Source organism: Rousettus aegyptiacus, unplaced genomic scaffold, assembly GCF_014176215.1.
Source record: "Rousettus aegyptiacus isolate mRouAeg1 unplaced genomic scaffold, mRouAeg1.p scaffold_m13_p_8, whole genome shotgun sequence".
Classification (NCBI taxonomy): Eukaryota; Metazoa; Chordata; class Mammalia; order Chiroptera; family Pteropodidae; genus Rousettus; species Rousettus aegyptiacus.
Genome location: NW_023416311.1, coordinates 83877981 through 83897466, shown reverse-complemented (window position 1 = coordinate 83897466; position 19486 = coordinate 83877981). Strand labels below are relative to the sequence as shown.

Here is a 19486-nt window from a genome sequence, read left to right as displayed (position 1 = left end):
GATAGCATAATTCAGAAAGAAGAAGTATCGCAAGATAAGCTGGTTTGCCAGGAAAAAGTTTAATTTTGAATCTTTGGTTTAAAGCACCTGTGGGACATCTAGCTGGCATGCTTTTTTTTAACCAGGTTTTTGTATACTCACTTCCTTAGTCCCTTCAGGTTTTTGCTCAAATGTTGCCTTTTCAGTGAGGTCTTCCTAACCCAGGCTTTAAAAAAGAAAAATGCACCTTCTCCAAGATTCTTTTTCCCTTCCTTGTCGTTTTGTTAAATCTGTAATGTTAATTTCACTTAGTTGTTTGGCTTTATCATTTGTCTAAAAGGTAAGTTCCATGAGGGTGGATTTTATGGTCTGTTAGGTGCATGGTCTACTCTGTAACACTAAGAACAATTCCTGGCACAGGGTGGATACTGAAAAACTTTGACTAAATGAATGACCAAATAAATGAATCTACATTAGAAGATCTCCTAGGCAATTGTGCATGCAGATCCCAAGTTGAGGAAGAAGCAAGTGTCTGGGATAATGATACAAGACATTTCAGCATGTAAGTGGACCTGAAATCATAGAAGAAAAATGACCTAGCAAGAATTAGTAAAAGAAAAAAAGGAGGCCAGGCACAGGAGCATAGGGAAACAGCAATATTTAATCTCTTTAAACGCTACTTGGCTCCATTATCTGTACTATAATCATTTAAAGCAGAGGTATTTATTTCAACAATTGATGTGGCTGGAGAATTATTTTTTCTTCTACAGATCTCTATAGCATACCAGAGATATGCATGTAGAATAGTTAAAGTATTGATTTCATAGAAATTGAGTTTTTAAAAGTTCTTAAGATAAAAAATTTCGAAGTTTGGAGGGCAAAAGCCAAATTACTTTGTACATGATTTTTAAGTGGGTCTTAATATACATGTACATTTACAAATTTAGTACATGAAAAGTTCCATTTTTATAAAAAAATATTAGAAATGACATTTGAATTTGTTAGGAGACAGTTCGAAGGTTCTCATAGTACTAGAATTATTAGCAAGCTCTATCTTATTCAGGCCAAAGGGTTACTGGCATTGGACCCTTAGCCCTCATGCTCCTTGTCCTTATATGGCATCTCTGATTTCTTCACCACTTCCTCTTTTACTCCCTACAGAACCACAACTGTCAGAATTGTGACATAAATTTTATGAAGTTTTATTTATATTTGTTTTAAAAATTGATTTGGATCAGCCATAATTTTGTTGATACTCATTTTTTAGTAAATGAGTTCCCAAGCCGAGAAGAGCAGCTAAAAAAGAATTACAATTTCGGATAGTTTTTAAAACCCTAAATAAAATACTTTTCTTCATATTGATGTATGTTTAAGCCTTGGGCTGTGATTCGGTTTATGTATTCTGTAAGATTCAATGTTTTAGAAAAGGGCTGTTGAAGATTTTCTTTATGTATTTTGTGGGTTGCTGATAAATTGTCCATTTAGAAGTTTAGCGTGAAAGTGTTACTGAAAAGCCAAAATGGTTTTTAAAGGAGTTGAGATACAAGTATATTTTTGTTTATCAAGGATGCCTTATTTGGAAAAGATTCAAAAGTCAACAATGCAGCTAAGAGGTGAAAAGCTAAGATCTGTAATAATGGGCTTGGAATTTAGCAAGAACAATCTGAGGTATTAGATCCCTAACATAATCATCAAACAGCAGATAAACTTCACTACAAAAGAAAAAGAAATTGGCCAGTTTGATAAGAAAATAGATTAGAAAGACTGAGAAAACATTGACAAAAGTTATTTGTTAAGCTGAAGTGGAGGATGATAAAAATCTCATTGTTTTTCTTTATATAGCAAGAATTCATTTTTAGGGAGTGTTTGATAGAGTATTACCATCTGTTTCCTTGCTCCTATTTTAGAGTATTCTTTATAAATTTACAAGTATAATTATTTGTAGGGTAACCCATTTATTTTGTAGTATTTAATTTCTCTACATTAGGAAAAATACTAGTATATTCTATTGTGACAAGTAACACTGAAAAAGAAACCGGGATATCATGAATGGTTTTTTAAATTGAGGAGAAATTAATGTGTTCCCTCAAGTAAAATCGACTTTCGTGTGTAATACTTTAGTTGCATACAAATTTGGGGCTCTCTTTTGTTTTTGGCAGTGAATATTTTAATTCTATAAAAATTGACAGCAATATGGGAAAGTTTTATATTACCAGATGCCAGTTGCTAAGGATGTGACAGTAACGAATTGTGGGGACTTGAATTACCAGTCTTCTTTTAAGATCCCTTTCCTTCCTCCCTTAACATTGCCCACATTAAAATCTGATTCTTTAGAATGCTAGTGCAATGGAAATGCCTGTTTAGTGTAGGAGACTTAGAAGACTTAGAGCGTATTTTAAGTAAGGATGCCACATTTTGTTCCCAGCACCTAATTCTGAGTTGTGGCAATAAATACAAGAGAGAAATGTTGACAGCCACTTTGCCTAGCCATGCACAGGGTTGGCACCACTGTCCCAGGAATGGACAGCATATTGTAAGAAAAAAAACTACATGCTTATTAAGGTCCAGGTGTATGGCGAGTGTTTTAACATGAATTATTTAATTTGTTGAAGAGCCCTGTGTGAAAGGTTTTGTCATTACTATTTTCAGATAAGAAAACCGAAAAAAAGAGGTTAAATTTGTCCAAAATCACATAGCTAGTAGGCATAATAAAGTGCCCAATCAAGCAGCTCCCTTAAAAATGTAAGAATGCCAATCCTTCCTTCAGTTTGATGTTTTAACTAGGTCAAAAGTGCCTAGAAATAGAAAGATTATTTGCTAACACTAAATTTTTATAATCAGCCGTACTTCATGCAATAATTCTGTATGTCTCTTATTAACCTACCAGTGTTATTTTTTATCTCACGGAAGGTCAGAACTCAATCCTACGGCAGTCTAATCTATCTGGAATATAGTTGAGATTTAGAAAATGTACAGAAACTCTTGCAAATCTATGTATTAAACCAAGCCCCTCAAGCCTTTACTCAGCATCCATCTATTTATTATTATTACACACCTGTTTTCAGCAAACTCATTTCTAAAAAAATTTTTTTAACCTACTATGTTAGTTCATGCATTAGTTCAACTAACATTTATTTACTAAGCACTTTAAGTAGCAGGAAATATGCTACCCTTGGGTATGCAATGATGAACTAAGACATTTTCCCCTGCCTTTGGTTAGCAAATTAGATATCAGAGAGAGATGACAAGAGACCAAGCCAACAGGGAGGTGATGGTAATGAGAATTGATAGCTGACAGCTCAGGTGGATCCTGAAGCACCGTCAAAAGAAAAAGTCAGGGCTTTGAGTGCCTCTCTGGGGACTGAGGACTTCACTGTGTCGTAGTAGCTGCTGTTCATATGGAGAAGTAGGCTGAATTCCATTCAGTGCCTTCCGATAAAGAAGTCAAGGAAATATGTCTTTCAAAAATGGTTTCCCTCCAAAATCATTAAAAGAGAATGGTATTTAAAGAAATCTTTAGCTGTCATACCTAGAATGACAGTTCCAGATAGTCAGAGATAGTCTCAATGAGAAAACAAATCATTACTGAAGGATGAATTCCTGTTAAGGAAAAAAAAAAATCCCAATAGATTTTAGTTGTAAAATTTATTCAAAATCGGGAGGTCTAAGTTCAAGTTCAAGTCTAAGTTCCAGAAGTTTTATGTCTGGAATTTTTCATCAAGTCCTAGTGTAAACATTGACTAGAACTTTTTGTTTGACACTATTATGAAAAATTGCTCTCTGGATATAAAACATATTTTAATCTTTTGTTTCAGCTCATTGATCCTGCGTTCAGAATTTATAGTTTTTCTTCCTCTCCAAGTATATTGTTGACAGTGGTAGAGGTCAGGGTTTTTTGTTTGTTTGTTTGTTCTGTTTTGTTTTGTCTGAGGTAGAAGGGAGGAAATTGAAAATGCATTGCACCACATCTGAATCATTTAGAATCATAATGCTATAAGGAAGATTATATATTGTCTGACCTACTCACTTCACGATACAGATGTAAACTGGGACCCAGAGAGGATTGGTAACTTGCTCAAAGTCACACAAATGAGAGTTTTTTTTTTTTTTTTTTAATAAATCTGCATTCCCGTTTGATCCATCCCATTCCAATTTCTTACCCATTGTCTTGTCACCAGTGCATATAGAGGGTGGTTGGTCTAGGGATACATGGAACAAGGTAGGATTTTAAAATGCTTTTAATCCTCCTTATTTATCAAATAATGCTTTATCTTGAGGCAAGACAGTTTCTGTCTCAGCAGCATCACCGAGACCCAAACCCAGCTTTGAAGTCTGGTTGTCCCTTCCTTGTAGTGGCTAGAAAAAGACTCTGCCTCCTGCTTTTCCTCCTCTGAGAACCACTGCATTCATCTGACAACCATTTGTTAAGTACCTGCTATGTGCCGGGCACTCTGCTAGCCTCCAGTGATGTGAGGTGAATAGAGAAGGTCACAGTCACTTCCTTCCAGGGAAACTCAGTCTAGGATGCGGAAGAGACAGCAAACAGGCAATCATAGCACTGCAATAGCCGCAGGAAGAAGAAATGTGCGGGAATATGGGAGTCCATAGGATGCTGTTAACATGGCTTCACCGAGGAGATGCTACCAGAACTTAAGATAATGACAAAATCCAGCCCTCGTTGCTCTTTCATTACTTTCTAGAGAGATGAAGCAAAGGGAACTGAGAGCATTTCTCTTTTAAAGTCTCTCAAATTTACGAGGTAACATTTTTTTCTTCTACATGTAATTCCTAAGCTGTCCAGATGTTAAATATTTACAATAAAGAGTCAACAAACCTGAGAAGAGACATCATAAAGAAAGGAGAGTACCTTACCTTCTACCCTCAGAAATAAGTGAAAAAGGCATAAGTGGAATCAGAATTATGGACGGGGGACCACAGCTGAAATGGTGTTGAAAGATTCTGGAACCTTTGTATTTTTCATGTTTTTGTTATCTTCTGTTTCTCTCTCGTGACTAATAGCAAAATAGTTAAACAAGAAAAGAGAGCATGTTGCCTTTTTCAGGGCACCAAGGAAGGGGGCAGTGAGAAGGGGAGCATGGGGCATTATGTCCTACTCCAGGAGGATTCCAGGATAGAGTGAGTGGCGGCAGCCACCTCAGGGAAAGGGAAGCAGTCTACAAGGCCTGCTGTAAAAAAAAGGAAGTGATGGAGCAGCCATGGTCCTGGGGAAGGCCCAGAGGCTGGACGTAGGAAGTTCTACAGGGGTCCTTTCTCTCTTTCTATTTGTTTTATCTTTGGTGTAAAATTCAGGAAAAAAAAATCCTTAATAAACAGTACCAACTTCTCTCGTAAGTAGTATGCTTCAGTAAATGGCCAACATGCATTGGGTGTGGTGAAAGGAAAGGCAATTTTCTTCAGAAGGGAGAAAATAATATATTTTATGATGAAGAGTGAACTCTAGGAGCAGGTCTCTGACCTTTTGTGTCTCAATGGTATTTTCAGTCTGAGTGAAAGGAAGTAGAATAACATGTGGAATGTGGGGAAGCGAGAAGAGCCAAGACAAAATTATCATTAAATGAGTTACGTATTTTTTTTTTAAATGAGTCTGTTAGCACCATAGTGAATTATCTCACTAGGCCAACCTCCTTGCATAGAACTCGATAGAGCTTAATGTTAGAAATTTTTCCTGCCTTTCTGGGAATCATTTTTCACTCTTATCTCTGGCTTCTGTACTTGCCCTAAGTCTCAGTAAAATACAGTGAAAAGTGGGGTGAGTAGACAGGAAATACAGAGAAAGACAAGACCTTTTTATCGCAGTTTGTTGTAGATTTGCATTCGATGCAGAGGTTCACATAGGTCCTTCTAGATGAATTAGAAACTTTCATTGTCATTATCAAGAGTGTGATAAAACCAGATTTTATATTTGAGACTATGGAAAGGATATCACACACCAAAAATTACAATGTAATTTACATACATTTGCCACAGTTACTGAAGATCATATCCCTACCTATAAGCATTTACCAGAACGTTGCATTTGTGAACAACCAAATACAAATCACAGAAGAAAGCATCTACCCCATTCCCAGAGGACTCTGCCTTTGGTAGGGCAAATACGAGAACTGGCCTATGAGTCAGGAGATCGGGATGTGCCCAACCTCTGCCATTATGTTGTGCGACTTGAGGAAATAACTTCATCCTTTTGAGCCTCCATTTCCTCATCAGTAGAATGAGGAAAGACAAGTGGCCTTGATTTCATAGTCTGTCTTGCAGATTTCTGAGTCTACTTGGTCCAGGAGCAATAATTACTTGTTACTTTTAAAAGTCATATCTTTCCAGCAAAATAAATCTTCAGTGCCTCTCAGGTTTAAAAAGAATCTATTTTGCACCATATTCCAAAAGCTGCCAAATTTTGGGTTTGGCTGACTGCTAAAGAGAGCAGCCTGCTATGCTAGATGGAGCAAATTCCACAGCTGAGGGTCATTTATTTGGAATGCTTTGCCAAATATTCCAACATTTTCAAAGTTGTTGGGGACCTTTAAACTTGAGCATAGGGGAGAAACAGTCATTTAAAACATAGATGCACCAAAATTTTGAGGCTCACGAATATTTTTGAATAGTTTGCCACATTCCAATGGCATACCAAGTTACATAGTCCCGCCACTTTCCTCGTTATTTTCCTCCCTATCAACCTTGCTTGTGATCCCAAAAAACTAGGAATGAGAAAACATAGGTCTTTACTTCTGGAATGTTCTGTCAGTTTGGTCAGTGGTCCTCAAACCAGGCAACACATTAAAATCAACTAGGGAGTTGTAAAATCCTATTAATGACGGAGCCCCACCCCTAGATCATTAAGTCAGAATACTGGGGGAAGGAGCGCAGGGATACGAACATTTAAAAAGCTCCCCAAAAGTTTCAGCCAGGTTAAGGCTTTGTGTTTCATCACTGAGTAGGCCAGTTGGCTTTAATGGCTTTAATACGTTCTGTGGCCACAATACTAGTTAGCTATCTGGTTAAGAAAAAGAGATGGAGCATAGAAAAAATTGTGAAATTGTAGATTAACTGATCTGCATTACAAGCAACTTTGAAAGTTGATGAGGGGAATGTATTTCTTTAGCTTCAATGCCTCATTGTGGGATTCGTCTATACCTTTATATACCTTCGACTCGCTATAATAAATTCACAATTGGGCCTGATATTGACCAATTTGTGAATGTTTATTGATGCCTTTACCTGCTAGATACAGTAGGGTGAGGGGTACGAAAAGTAAAGAACCTGGATCCTACTCCTTGAAGGATGGAACTTGTAAATCTTGAATGCAAAAATTATGTAAAACAGAACAAGACTGCAAATCAAATGTTGTCCAGAGAGTAAAAGCTAAAATGTTGACAATGGGAAGACAAAAAAATTGTCTGTCATCGCCAGATAAGATGGGCCACTTTCTGAGTGTCTTCTTTCACTCCATGAGCAGGCAGCAGTAGTAAGAGCAGTGGCTCTGAACTGGAAAATCTTAGCTCCACCACAGATGAGCTCTGTGACCTTAGGCCAGTCATGTTACCTTTATGATCTTCAAATTTAGATTTATGAGCTTCAATTTGTAACATGGGGGAAAATGATAAAAGTTTCTTCATAGAGGTGCAAGGAATAAATGATATGATTTGAGCAAAATATTTGGAAATTACTAAGAGTTGTATTTAACTTAGTTTTATCCCTCCTTCCTATTGCCTCTTTTTACCATATGTACCACCTGGGCACCAGGTCATCTGTGGAGGTATAATGAAAAAACAAAAAGTATCATACCCCTTTCTATCATAAATTTTCTACTGTCTGTCAAAGATGATGTCAAAAGCAGAAAAAGTGGACCCACTCCTCTAGAGTTGCCCTTAGCAAGAGATGGGCTAGCCAGATCATTCTCAGCCTTTACAATGTTTTTATTTCTTCGTGTTTAGATACGTATACATGTCCTACCTCATTGCACAAAGGATGGAGTTAAAAACCTATTTTTTTGTAACTGATACAAGCTAATAAAAAAGAGGAACACAGCAGAGCATATTGAAGTTGTGAAGTTCATGCCAGAAACAGCAACATTTTCAAGGGTGCCACTGTGTGCAGAGAACCCTAACTACCCACCTAGGAAATGACACTGAGGCTGGTTCTCTATCAGCCATGACCCGTCACTAAACTTTCAATCAAGTTAAATTAATGCGAATTCTTAAGTTAAATAGTAAGTGTTGTCTTTCTCTCCATTTAATCACTGTAATTCATATGGTACCTGTTAATGATTATATGGATATTAGTCCTCAACAGCTCTTTTTATCTGGGTGTTTCAGCCGTACAAGTCATAAACAATTATTTTACTTTTTCTAAGTCAGTTGCAAACAAACAAAAGCAGCTATGTTCATGTGTGCAATAAAGGAATTTTTTTTTTAATAAGATGAGGAGGCTGAGATAAGAGAAAGAGAAGAAGGCACAGTTGAATCCCTGCTACAGAAGTCGCCTGTGTAGGACAATGTGGCTGATGTAATCGCTACTCGCAGGCTACCACAACCAATTCACTGGACTTAAAACTCAACCAGAGCTTCTGAGGATACTCTCAGATAATGGGCAGGAAAATGGGATTGGCCATCCAGAGGTCACATGCCCACAATGTGTGGAGGAAACAGGATGAAGGGCTATTCTGTCCTCCCATTCCCATCTCCTAGGTACCTTGGAATTCCACTTTCTTCCCCAACTGAGTGTGTGGATGCTGGAGAACTAAAACAAAAGAAAGTATGCACTAACCATATGACTTCAGTAGAAGTAAGAGAACTAACGTTTACTAAACCCCTTGACGAGGCAGCCACCATACTGGTGGGAGGGGCACAGCGCCAACAGCAAGACTCGCATTGTTCAAATCCCAGAGCAGTCACTTGCTGGAAGAAGCAGTGCTGGTACTGAGGCTGGAATCCCTGCCAGTCTGACTCCAGGGCCTGATGTCCCATCGCTAGTTCATTCCGGCCAGTAGGACAGCTTTTAACTCATATTCCTCATCGGAGCAGAGATGCCAATTAGTTGGGAAAACCTTAGACTGCATCTTTTTCAGGCTTTGTATCTGTTGGGGAGAAAAACTACCTAATTATAGAAATTAGTTAAATAATTGACACAATTTTTTTTACCTGACTTTTTTCTGAATATTTACCTTAAATCTTAAATTCAGTTTGTTTCTGGGCTTCTGATATTGGAGTGGGTGTCCGATTTGTCGACAAGAGCTTAAAAACTAGTCTTGTTAGATTTAAAATGGTTGCTCATTTAAATGTTCAGGTGATCTCTAAATTTTCAGCCTGGAAAATTCTCAGCAAGAGATCCAATGTTAGTCCTGAAGCATGTTGGAAGTGCAGGAGACTCTGGGAACACTTGGCTTCTCCAGTCTCAGGTCTTCTTGAGGTCACCTCAGGCCACCTACATCTCATATGTTTTTCCCTAGATGACATTTGAAAAAGGAAGCCCGGAAAAAGGAAGATGATGTTGTACCTCCCTATTCCCAACATACGCTTGTCCTTGGCCTACACATTGTTTTCAATCCAGCTGTCAAACTTCAAGCATGGAAGAGGAGAGGCTAGCAAATATATCCAGATTTCCTGTTGGGCACCAAATGCTAAGCGGGGAAGGCCACAAAAATTTCATAAGAACAAGGCATACCAGGGTGTGTATTCTCTTACAGTTAAATCTCAGTTTGGAGGTGAGCCAAAGTTAAAAATACAAAACATATAGCAAGTGCTTCTCTTCTACTTCCCCAAGGTTGCCAGATACAGGGGTGGGGGAGAGCAGTGAATGAGATATGCTTATTCTAAAAAATTACTTATTGTTTATCAAGCTCAAATGTAAGTGGGTGTCTAGCAGCCCTGCACCCTCACATTCATCTAAGCACTGCTGGCCATGATTGGCTTCAGTAAGAGAGATCTGCGCTTGGGTGGATGTTGGGAGGAGCACTGGAGAATGAATTCCTGCTCATGACTGGCCTTAACCCTAGTTTTGGAGCCTCTGTTGAAAAAATGGAGAAGGGCCAATCTCTTCTCCTGTGTTCGGAAAACACTTATCTAAGTCTTTCAGTAACAGCTTTGAATTTAAATCAATGTCTACTTAGCAATCCTCTTTTCCAGATGATTCTTATATCCTAAAATAATAAGGTAATCATCACCTTCCTCAATTCAGTCATCTGAGGCTGTTGTTCCAAGGAGATACCTACTTGTGAGATGTCCTAACAGTAATGTTTATGATGCAATTTGATGACGTGAGAGTCTCTTACAAAATAAATTAGTAATTACAAGTGAGTTTATAATCTTGAAAAATTAAGAAACTTTAATTTAAAATGTATCACTAAACAGAAACTAAGCCATAAAAAAATGCATAAAGGCAGGGACAACATATAACAGGGAGACAATATTAGGTAGTGATTAAGAGTGAAAACTCTGGAGTTAGACCGATGGTTTCTAACACTATTTTCGTGACCTACTGCAGTTTCCTCACCCGTAAACTAAGTGCCAACCTAATAGAGTTTATTGAAAGTTAAGCGATATTATGGACACTTTTTATAATATTTTTGCCCAGAGTAAATGTTTGACATTTTAACCATTTTATATGCTATATCTAAATTTTGTCTCCCCGAAACTCAATAAATATTACTGAACACTGAGCACATTTTCAGTTCTTAAAGGAAACCAATCTGAGAGCAGAAGCAAAGATAGATACTCTTGTTTTCAAAAAAAAAAAAAAAAAAAAGAGACAATTTCTTTGTTGGAAGGATGAAAATTAATGATATAGAGTTGAACATAACAGGCATTCATAGTTGGTAGCTTAAATCATGAAGTCAGTGTTTATTCCTATTAACCTAAAAAAATTGTTCCCGAACTGTGGCATTTTGCCCCGCCAACCCCGCAAACACATCCTAGAAACTGTCATTTAAGGGGAGGAATCGGGAATTGTGAAGAAGAGAGGGGCTATTGAATGGGCTGTTCTATGAAATGGTCGGTTAAGAGCTCACTGAACGGGAGCTGAAAGGCCCATCGGCAGCCCCCCCGTTCCTCTCCTTCCTCTCGGAGACACTGGGTCTTGGTTACGGAGGAAGGACCATGCGACCCTGTGCGAGGATAGGAGCGGGTCTCAGAGCAGACTGCCTCATACATCTCCTCCTGCAGTCTCAGAGGTATAATCCTCCCGGAGTGGTAGCAAAGCTCTTTTCTAGTATTCCGCGTTTCTGGAAAGTAGTGTGTGTATTTCCTCCCAGGCCTTTTCAGTTTTATTCTGTATCATAGGGAAAATAGCAACAGTGAAAGTCGGTATGATGACTGGCTACAGCAGATGGGGGTTTTCTTCGAAGAAATGTGTTCAAGCAGTGTCATCTAGCAGCTGGATTCCTTTGACTGGACAGAATTGGCACCTTCAAAGCAAAAAGAAATGGAAGCACTTGGGATGAAAAACTTGTGTCAGTTTGGAATTAATTTAAGGCAGTTTAAGACTTCTCAAACCCAACACATTCTAAAGCTTTAAATGCTATCTACTAAGAAATCATATCTGAGGAATTTTTTCCATTAAACATTTAGTCTGGTTCAAACCTAATAAGATGCTAATCTTTGCAAAGCTTGTTTTCCCTTATTTGGCTTTCTTACTTTTTGTAAAAGTCTGTCAGAGTTTAATATACCAGAATTGCTGAATGCAGAGTGGGGAGTAGAAAGTGCCCTGGTCCTGATTTCAGGAGAACTAGGCCCAAACGTGGATTCTGTAAGTAAATGATCTTGTGACACTGGGCATCACTAAGCCATTGTGAGCCTCATCTATAAAGTAGGGATTATACCACCTGGACATGGAGGGAAGATTAAATCCTGGAATCTTTGTGTAAGTGCTCAGCTCAGGTAGTAGGTGCTCTATAAATGTTAAATCTGGGGCCTTAAAAACATCCAGTCACAAGCTTTGTTTGAGATCCTTCTTTAAATAAATATAAAATGAATGTCACTTTAAACTTTTATGTCTTGACCAAATGGAGATTATCTTCCTTCCAAAGAAACTAAAGTGGTTTGAAAAGACAAATATTATTGTAGGATAGTGATAGAAATCTGCAGAAATATACAATTGTGCTTTAATGCACCAGATATTGAAAACAATGCAAAGTCAGAATAACATCAATTTCATCTGCCAGAATTTCCCCCTATTTCTTGTCTTTGATTTGTTTAAGTATAGGAGATTAAGATAGTACAGATTTATGAAGATCTAAAATATTTGTAAATAGGTATCTTTGCGTGTACAAATTATATATATTTTAAAAGGTTGTTTTGGCTTTGTTTATACTGGAGGTTGGCCACCTTTTTTTCTGAAAGAGGTCAGAGATACTATATTTGTAGCCCCTGTAGGCCACACAGTCTCCTTAGTGATAACTCTGCCATTTGGCATTTGGCTCATAGGACAATTTGCTGACCCCTGGCCTACAGCACGATATAGAGTATATCTACAAATCAGGCATAATTTAGATAACTTATCCAAAGGAAAAAAAATGTGTATGAATATACCTTCATAAGTTATTAACTCTACAGTTGTGTGAAAATAACTTTAGTATATTCATTTATTCTTTTGGTACTGTGGCTTGTTGAGCTAAAAAAAAAAAATAGTGTGGTTCTCTAATATATTCCACTGAGATGCTCTTATGTAAATCACACAGTTATCAGCTTGCATTTCGCCAGGACTTTTTAAAGTTCTAACATACGGCCGTGTGGATTTGAACAATAGGCTTTACTGTTTTTTCAGTGGCGGACAAATTTCAGAATTGGACCCAGACCCATTACGTGAATGTCCAGGACAGGATTTCCTTCTGTTGCACAAGAATATTTTGTGAATTTCCTGGGAAGTGCATTCAAGGATGGCTTACCTGACAGCATTTGAGTCATTGTGTTTTACGGAATTTCCTGCTGGGATTAAACTGGCTAGGTTTAAATCTCAGTCTTTTATAACCATTTCCCACATTCACTTTAAAGAATGCCTTTTAAGAATGTTTTTGTGTGATTCCTTCCTCCAGGAAGAGATCGAAAGTAATGAAATGCCCAGACAGAACATTTTTAGGATTAGAGAAGCCTGGTGCATCCCTTTTTTGTCATAACATAAGAAGCCAACTCAATCTTGATGCTTTCACAAAGAATCGAGCATTAACATATACGTTAAAAAAGGCATCCGACCTTACCATTTAGATTCTAATTCTAATTGATCTATTCTAATTCTATCGTATTTTGAGAGTAGGAATCAAAAGCTTTATGCAAGAATAATAACAAGGTAAACATGGTTAGCTGTCAAAAGATCCCAAAATGTGGTACCACTGGCTTTGTTTCTCCCATGTTTCTCAGTTCAGTGTGGGTTGGATAGCCCCAACTCCACATCCTAGTATGCCATTGGGAGCACATGCCTCTAAGATCATAGCAGAAGGGAAGAGAGGTACAGGAAATGGCACTACCGCCTCTTAACTACCTTGGCTGGAGGTGATATCACTTCTGCTCATCTTTCATCAACCAGAATCAGCCCACATGGCTCCCACCTAACTGCAAGGGAGACTGGGAAATGTGGACAAGCACATGGATGTTTAGTGATAACTGGTGAGCCCAAATTGCCACCAAAAAACATTTAAAGCACTTGGTTTCTGTACTGAGTCCAAAAATAAATCAAATACGGGCTAATAAGAAACATAATATTATCTCAGCTTTCATTTAGCTGGTTTGACAAGAACATACGCTGATAAGATGTTTGCTACCTTCTGCTTGTTCTCCCAATTTAAGGTTGTCGTGTTTAAAATTAACTGCCCTTTAATTCAGTGGACATATGAAACTATTGTCTAACTATATAACTCTTAACATCTTTATCATATTTGTATTGTTGTACCGACAGCATACTTCCTGTGTGCGCGCACTCGCGCGTATGTATCTTGTTTCTCCAGGTACAGTCACTGCAGGAGAACAATTAGGTATCATGTGTAGTCAGTAAGTAAGTGTCGGTCGATTAATAGGCAAAGGAAATTTTATGTACACCAGTGAATTTGAAGACTTGTATTCATTAACAAGACTTTGGTACCATTCAATAACATGTCTTTAGTTTGCATTTCTAGACTGCTTAGGGATTTTAGTTTGGATCAGTGTTCCTCAAAATATTTCCTAAGAACCTACATTAATCAAAAAAATATGTATTTAGGCTGCTCTTTTTCCTCCATTTTCAGTGAAAATGTCCCCCTGTTAAAACCCATAAAAGAAAAATAGAGTCCATTCTGTTCAGGTACATGTTGCTGTAAGCAAATTAGCTCATAATCATTGGTAAATACATCAGTGTTGCCACTACAACACACACGTCACTATAATGCCGTTTCCCCCAGCACTTTAATGTTTATGCCGCCCAGTACCAGCACTTGAATGCCAAGGACACTGAGAGCTGGACACAGCAAGCGTGGACTCACTGCGTACTCAGTGCCCATTCTCCTTGCATTCTTTCTCTTGGCTTCGTTTTACTCTATGTATGATTTCTTGAAAGGGCTTATTGCATGGTTGGTCCACGCTCAGTTTATTTTCCCCTTGTCCCCGTTACTCTGCAACCTCAATGTTTTCTTACTTCCCTCCATTAAAGTCCTATATTTAGTGCAGTGTTTATTTGTTAGGAATTTAACATACCTTTATAATTGTGCTAGCATTTTTATTGAGGTGGTTATTAGTTTTGCTTGCGCTTTGACTGAAAAGTTGTGTAGATTTTTGAGTACACTGGTCCAAATCTATTTTTACTGTAAGCTCTATTGTTTTTCATGTGCCTTCGTAGAATACTTGAGATCACTTTTAGGAATGACTATGTCACATTACAGTAGACCTGCCTGTATTCTTTCAACTTCAATTGCCTATGTTTTATTAAATAGTAGAATGTCAGTAACAAAACTGAAACTGGGCCTACTTGAGAATTTTTCACGTGGAGGCAGTTTTCTGGCCTTTTGTCCTTCATATTTTCCAGTGTTTTAGAGTTCTCAAAGATGTTCACATGAAGAATTTCATTTCAGTCTCAGAATAATACTAATAACAATAATGATCATTATTGGCATTTCTACTTGACAGACAGAACTTGAGGCTCAGAGAAAAATGTTTTGCCTGAGGTAGATGGGTGACAAAGTACTGGCTATAATTAGTTATTCTATTTAATTAAACATAAGCATCTGTTTTATGCAAGACACTGGAGAGAAGAGGTAAATAAGGCGGAACCCAGCCCTTTTCCAACAGTCCTCCCCCCCTCCCTCCTACCGATGTGAAAATTCTTTTCAGCTTGGGCTGCACTGGCCCATGTGATTCATTCAATCCCAGAGAGGTAACAGCTTTGCTAGTTTCCTAGAAGAGGTGGCTGTTAAGGACCCTGGCTGCTCCCCACAAGGCTGTGGGACACTTGAAGGTGCCTGGCCAAGGGACCTCAGCCTGTTGCTAACTGGAAGTCTGTCACTTGGCTCTGTTCCCTTACCAGTCCCTATTCTAGGCTCTACCTGTGACATTGTTTTACACAGCTGCAAGACTGAGAGGGTCTGTTGCCTTTAGTATTTCTGTCATGTATAAACTGTAATTACATTCCAGGGAGTGAAGATGGCTCATCATTGATTCATGTGCTTCATAGCGTGGGATAGTGGACAAGGAACTTAAATAAGGCAAGGAAATTGTTTTCTCCTTCGGGTTCCATCAGCAAACTAGCCATAGTGTTACTGGAGAGTGGGGATCCTCTCCCAGCATGTTGTCCATGTTCTTGATGTCTTGAACAAGGAATTGAACAAGACACCAAAATACAGTAGAAAAGAAAAGCTTTATTAGAAGGAAAAGCACACTTCCAGATGTGGAAGCAGACCTGAGCAAGATAAGCGTGGCTCAAAAGGCCTGGTAACAAAGCCTTTGGGGTTTTTATCCCTACTTGCTGTAGGTGGTTCTTTTCTTAGAAGGGTGGGTGGGCTTCCTTGATTGACAATTAAGATTGACAGGACTCAGTGTTTCATCATTTGCTTTCTGCACGTTTGTTCCCAGAATTCAGTCTGTTATAATGATATTAATGAACTTCTAGGCATATGCATCACATTATAATAATGGTATAATGAGGCTCAGGTGAGTTGAAGGTTGTTGGGGTCTTCATTGCATAGGTGCAAGTGACTGGCTTAAACTAGTACCGAATTCTCTGTTTGCTTAATTCTTCGTGTGAGTTTAAAAAAATGCCTTTTGGCTTGCTTAATTGTGGGTGAATGAGGGCAAACCCCTTATAGGATAAGATGATCTCGGTATCTTTGCAGGCAGACTCAAAACCCCCTAACTAACTTTCCTGCCTAACTCTTTTCTAAGAGTTATGAACCCCTTGATTATTAGTATGTATGCTGAGGGACAGGAGGTCCCTTCTTCTGTATCTGCTTCTTGCTGAGAATGGCTGTGGTCCCTGCGAATGGGGTTTCATGAAGCTCTTTCCCTTTCTGCCTCAGTCAGGCCGGGGTCTTGGGTTTCCTGCTTAAATGATGCCTCAGTCCCTAGATCGGGAAAAGAAGATACAAACTTGTTATTTAAATCATGTACCTATTAATTTCTATGATTGATTTGCTTATTAAGTGAGTAAAGGGAAACAGGCATGGTTAATATATTTCTTAAAGAAAAAAAAAAGAGAGCTTTGGCCTAAGGTACCCTCCCCTCTCAGACTCTAAGGTCCCCGTTGGGCTCAACATTATTTCTGCTAACAATGCGATGATGACCCATATCAATAGCCAGAGGATCTGAGTCACCAGTTTTGGGGCAATTATCAGGATTTGTGGGAAAGGGCCTTTTTCCTCTGAAAGAAAACTTAACTAGGTTTACTAAAAAGATTAAGAACTCTGCAAGGGATGGCCCTTTTCATTTCCTGGTAAAAGATTAAGAATTTTACAAGTGATGTACCATATCCATAGTATCTCAGACAAGATATTTCATGTGCTTGGGCCTCAATGTTCTCATCCTTTAGAACACTGTCAAATTAGATGGTAAATATGGCCTTTTCCAGCTGTAGCCTTCTGGGATTTCTCAAGGGCACACTTGGCTTTGTTCCCTGTGTGCTCAAAGCAGGATTCCAAGGAGCCAGGTCCCAAAAGCTTTAAGGTGATTGAGCTCTCTCAGTGGTGCGACTTAACCTGAGATCCTTCTGAACCTTGGACAGGCCTCCAAGCTAGATTCAGACTGAATGATCAAAACGGCAGCACCAGATTTATATGGAGTCTTTAAGCATTGTAAATGATTGCGAATTTTTAAAAACATTGAAAAAACATTGACAGAGCTGTTGAAGATACAGAAACATTAATAGATAAATATGTTGGAGGCCAGTTCAAATTATTTTTGACGAGTAAAATATTAGACAATCATTTTCCAAATTAATGAAAAAGTCTATATAATAGTTATATTACAATCAATTTCATTACTTGAGTAAAGATATTTTATCACAAATAAACATTTAAATGTCTATATTTATAGTGAGTAACATTGAAGGGCATCTTATTCTCTCTGACACCCCAGTCATTTTATGCCTTAGGAAAACGGAGGTCACCTAACTTGTGAAATCTCTTCTAGTTATAGTTCTGATCCCACGATTCTGCTGTAGGCAGAACCCACAGCCAATTAGATGTTTATTTACTTGGTTGATATTTAGCCTGTGGTTAGACATTTAAATGTCCCAATGGAGACTGAGAAAGCAGCTCAAAAAGTGGTGAAATACAGGCAAAGGAAGAGAAATAATTGTAAACTAGGAGAAAACAACAAAAAAAGGGAAATCAGAAAAGATGAATACTGCTTTTAACATTGCCTTTTAATTTCTCTCACTTAGAAAATAGAATAAGTTTTTGTATTATAAAGAAGCTAAACATATCAACACTTGCCAAGTTATTTCACAAGTATACAAAATATCATTATGTTCTACATTCCAAAGATAGATGATTTGTCAGATATTTAAAGAGTTATGGCTTGAAGGAAAGGTACCCTAACTTAAGAGTGCTATATTTGTTTTATATGATCCTATTTAATGGTCTGTGACCTAATTTCTTTCAAGTCTTACCATGCTTTGTTCCATGGTTTAAAATAAACACACACACGCACACACACGCACGCGCGCGCACACACACACGCACACGCACACGCGCGCACACACACACATCATTTATCAAAATACATTTGAATATGTATATGAATCATTCAAATTTCAACATCTATTCTTATTTGTGTTTTTTTCCATCTCCCATTAAAGATGGAAGAGCTGGGATGTTCTGAGTGGACTGATGAGTAACCAAGTAAAACGTGTGCTTTCATTCAGTGTTGGTGGTGGGAAGCCCTATTCGTAGACTGATTATACTACCCTATATTAGCCACTAGAGAGAAGGTATTTTTAATTTTTATTTTATTCTTTTAAATAGGAAAAGTAAAGAATGCATGGGACTCTACAATTACTTTAAAATTTTTTAAAAGTTTAATTTTTAAAAAAATGTTTTATGATTAGGGTAGGTAATTGGGTTGCTTTGGTTTTTTTTTTTTTACTATGGTAAAATATACATTAAAAGATTTGCCATTTAACCATTTTAAAGTTACTATTCAATGGTATTAAATACACTTATAATGTTGTGCAACTACTGCCACTATCTAGTTTGAGAACTTTTTCACCAACCCAAATAGAAACCCCTTATCTGTGAAGCAATCATCCCATTTCTCTCTCCCCACAGGACTTGAAACCACAAATGTGCTTTCTGTTTCTATGAATATGCCAGTTCTTTATATTTCATATAAATTGAATAATACAACATGGTGCCTTTGGGGTCCGACTTCTTTCACTTAGCACAATGTTTCCGAGGCTCCTTCGCGTTGGAGCATGTTTCAGTACTTTGTTCCTTTTTATAGCCTAATAATATTCCACTATATGGATATATCACATTCTATTTATTAATTTATCAGTTGATAGATATTTGGGTTATCCTCACTTTTTGGCTATCATGAATAGAGCTGTTATGAACAATCATGTACAAGTTTTTGTGTGAGCATATGTTTTCAAACCTTTGAGGTATTATTTAATTATATCTGGGGTGGACTTTTTGAGTCATATAGTAGATCTATGTTTAACTTTTTGAAGAACCTCCAATCTCTTTTCTACAGTTGCTGCACCATTTTTACATTCCCTTCAGCAATGATTGAGGGTTCTGATTACTATAAATATTTGCCAGAATTTATTCTCTATTTTTTAGATTTTTAAAAAATTTATAACCATCCTACTGGGTGTGAAGTAGTATCTCATTGTGGTTTTGATGTACTTTTTCCTAATAATTAGTGATGTTGAGCATCTTTTTATGTGCTTATTGCCCATTCGTGTAACTTATTTGGATAAATGTCTATCAAAGTTCTTCGCCCACTTTTTTGGAGGTTGTTGCCTCTTTGTTGTTGAGTTGCTTCTTATTTTAAAAGGAAATGGACCCAAGGGGGATTTGATTGTGGGAAATGGCCATTTT

General features: G+C 37.8%; 1 protein-coding gene across 1 annotated transcript in view; it reads left to right on the top strand.

Annotated features, from left to right (window-relative positions):
- Positions 1–19486, top strand: part of ITGA1 (integrin subunit alpha 1) — a 155508-nt gene that overhangs the window by 25611 nt on the left and 110411 nt on the right. The gene's annotated exons all lie outside the window — the stretch shown is intronic.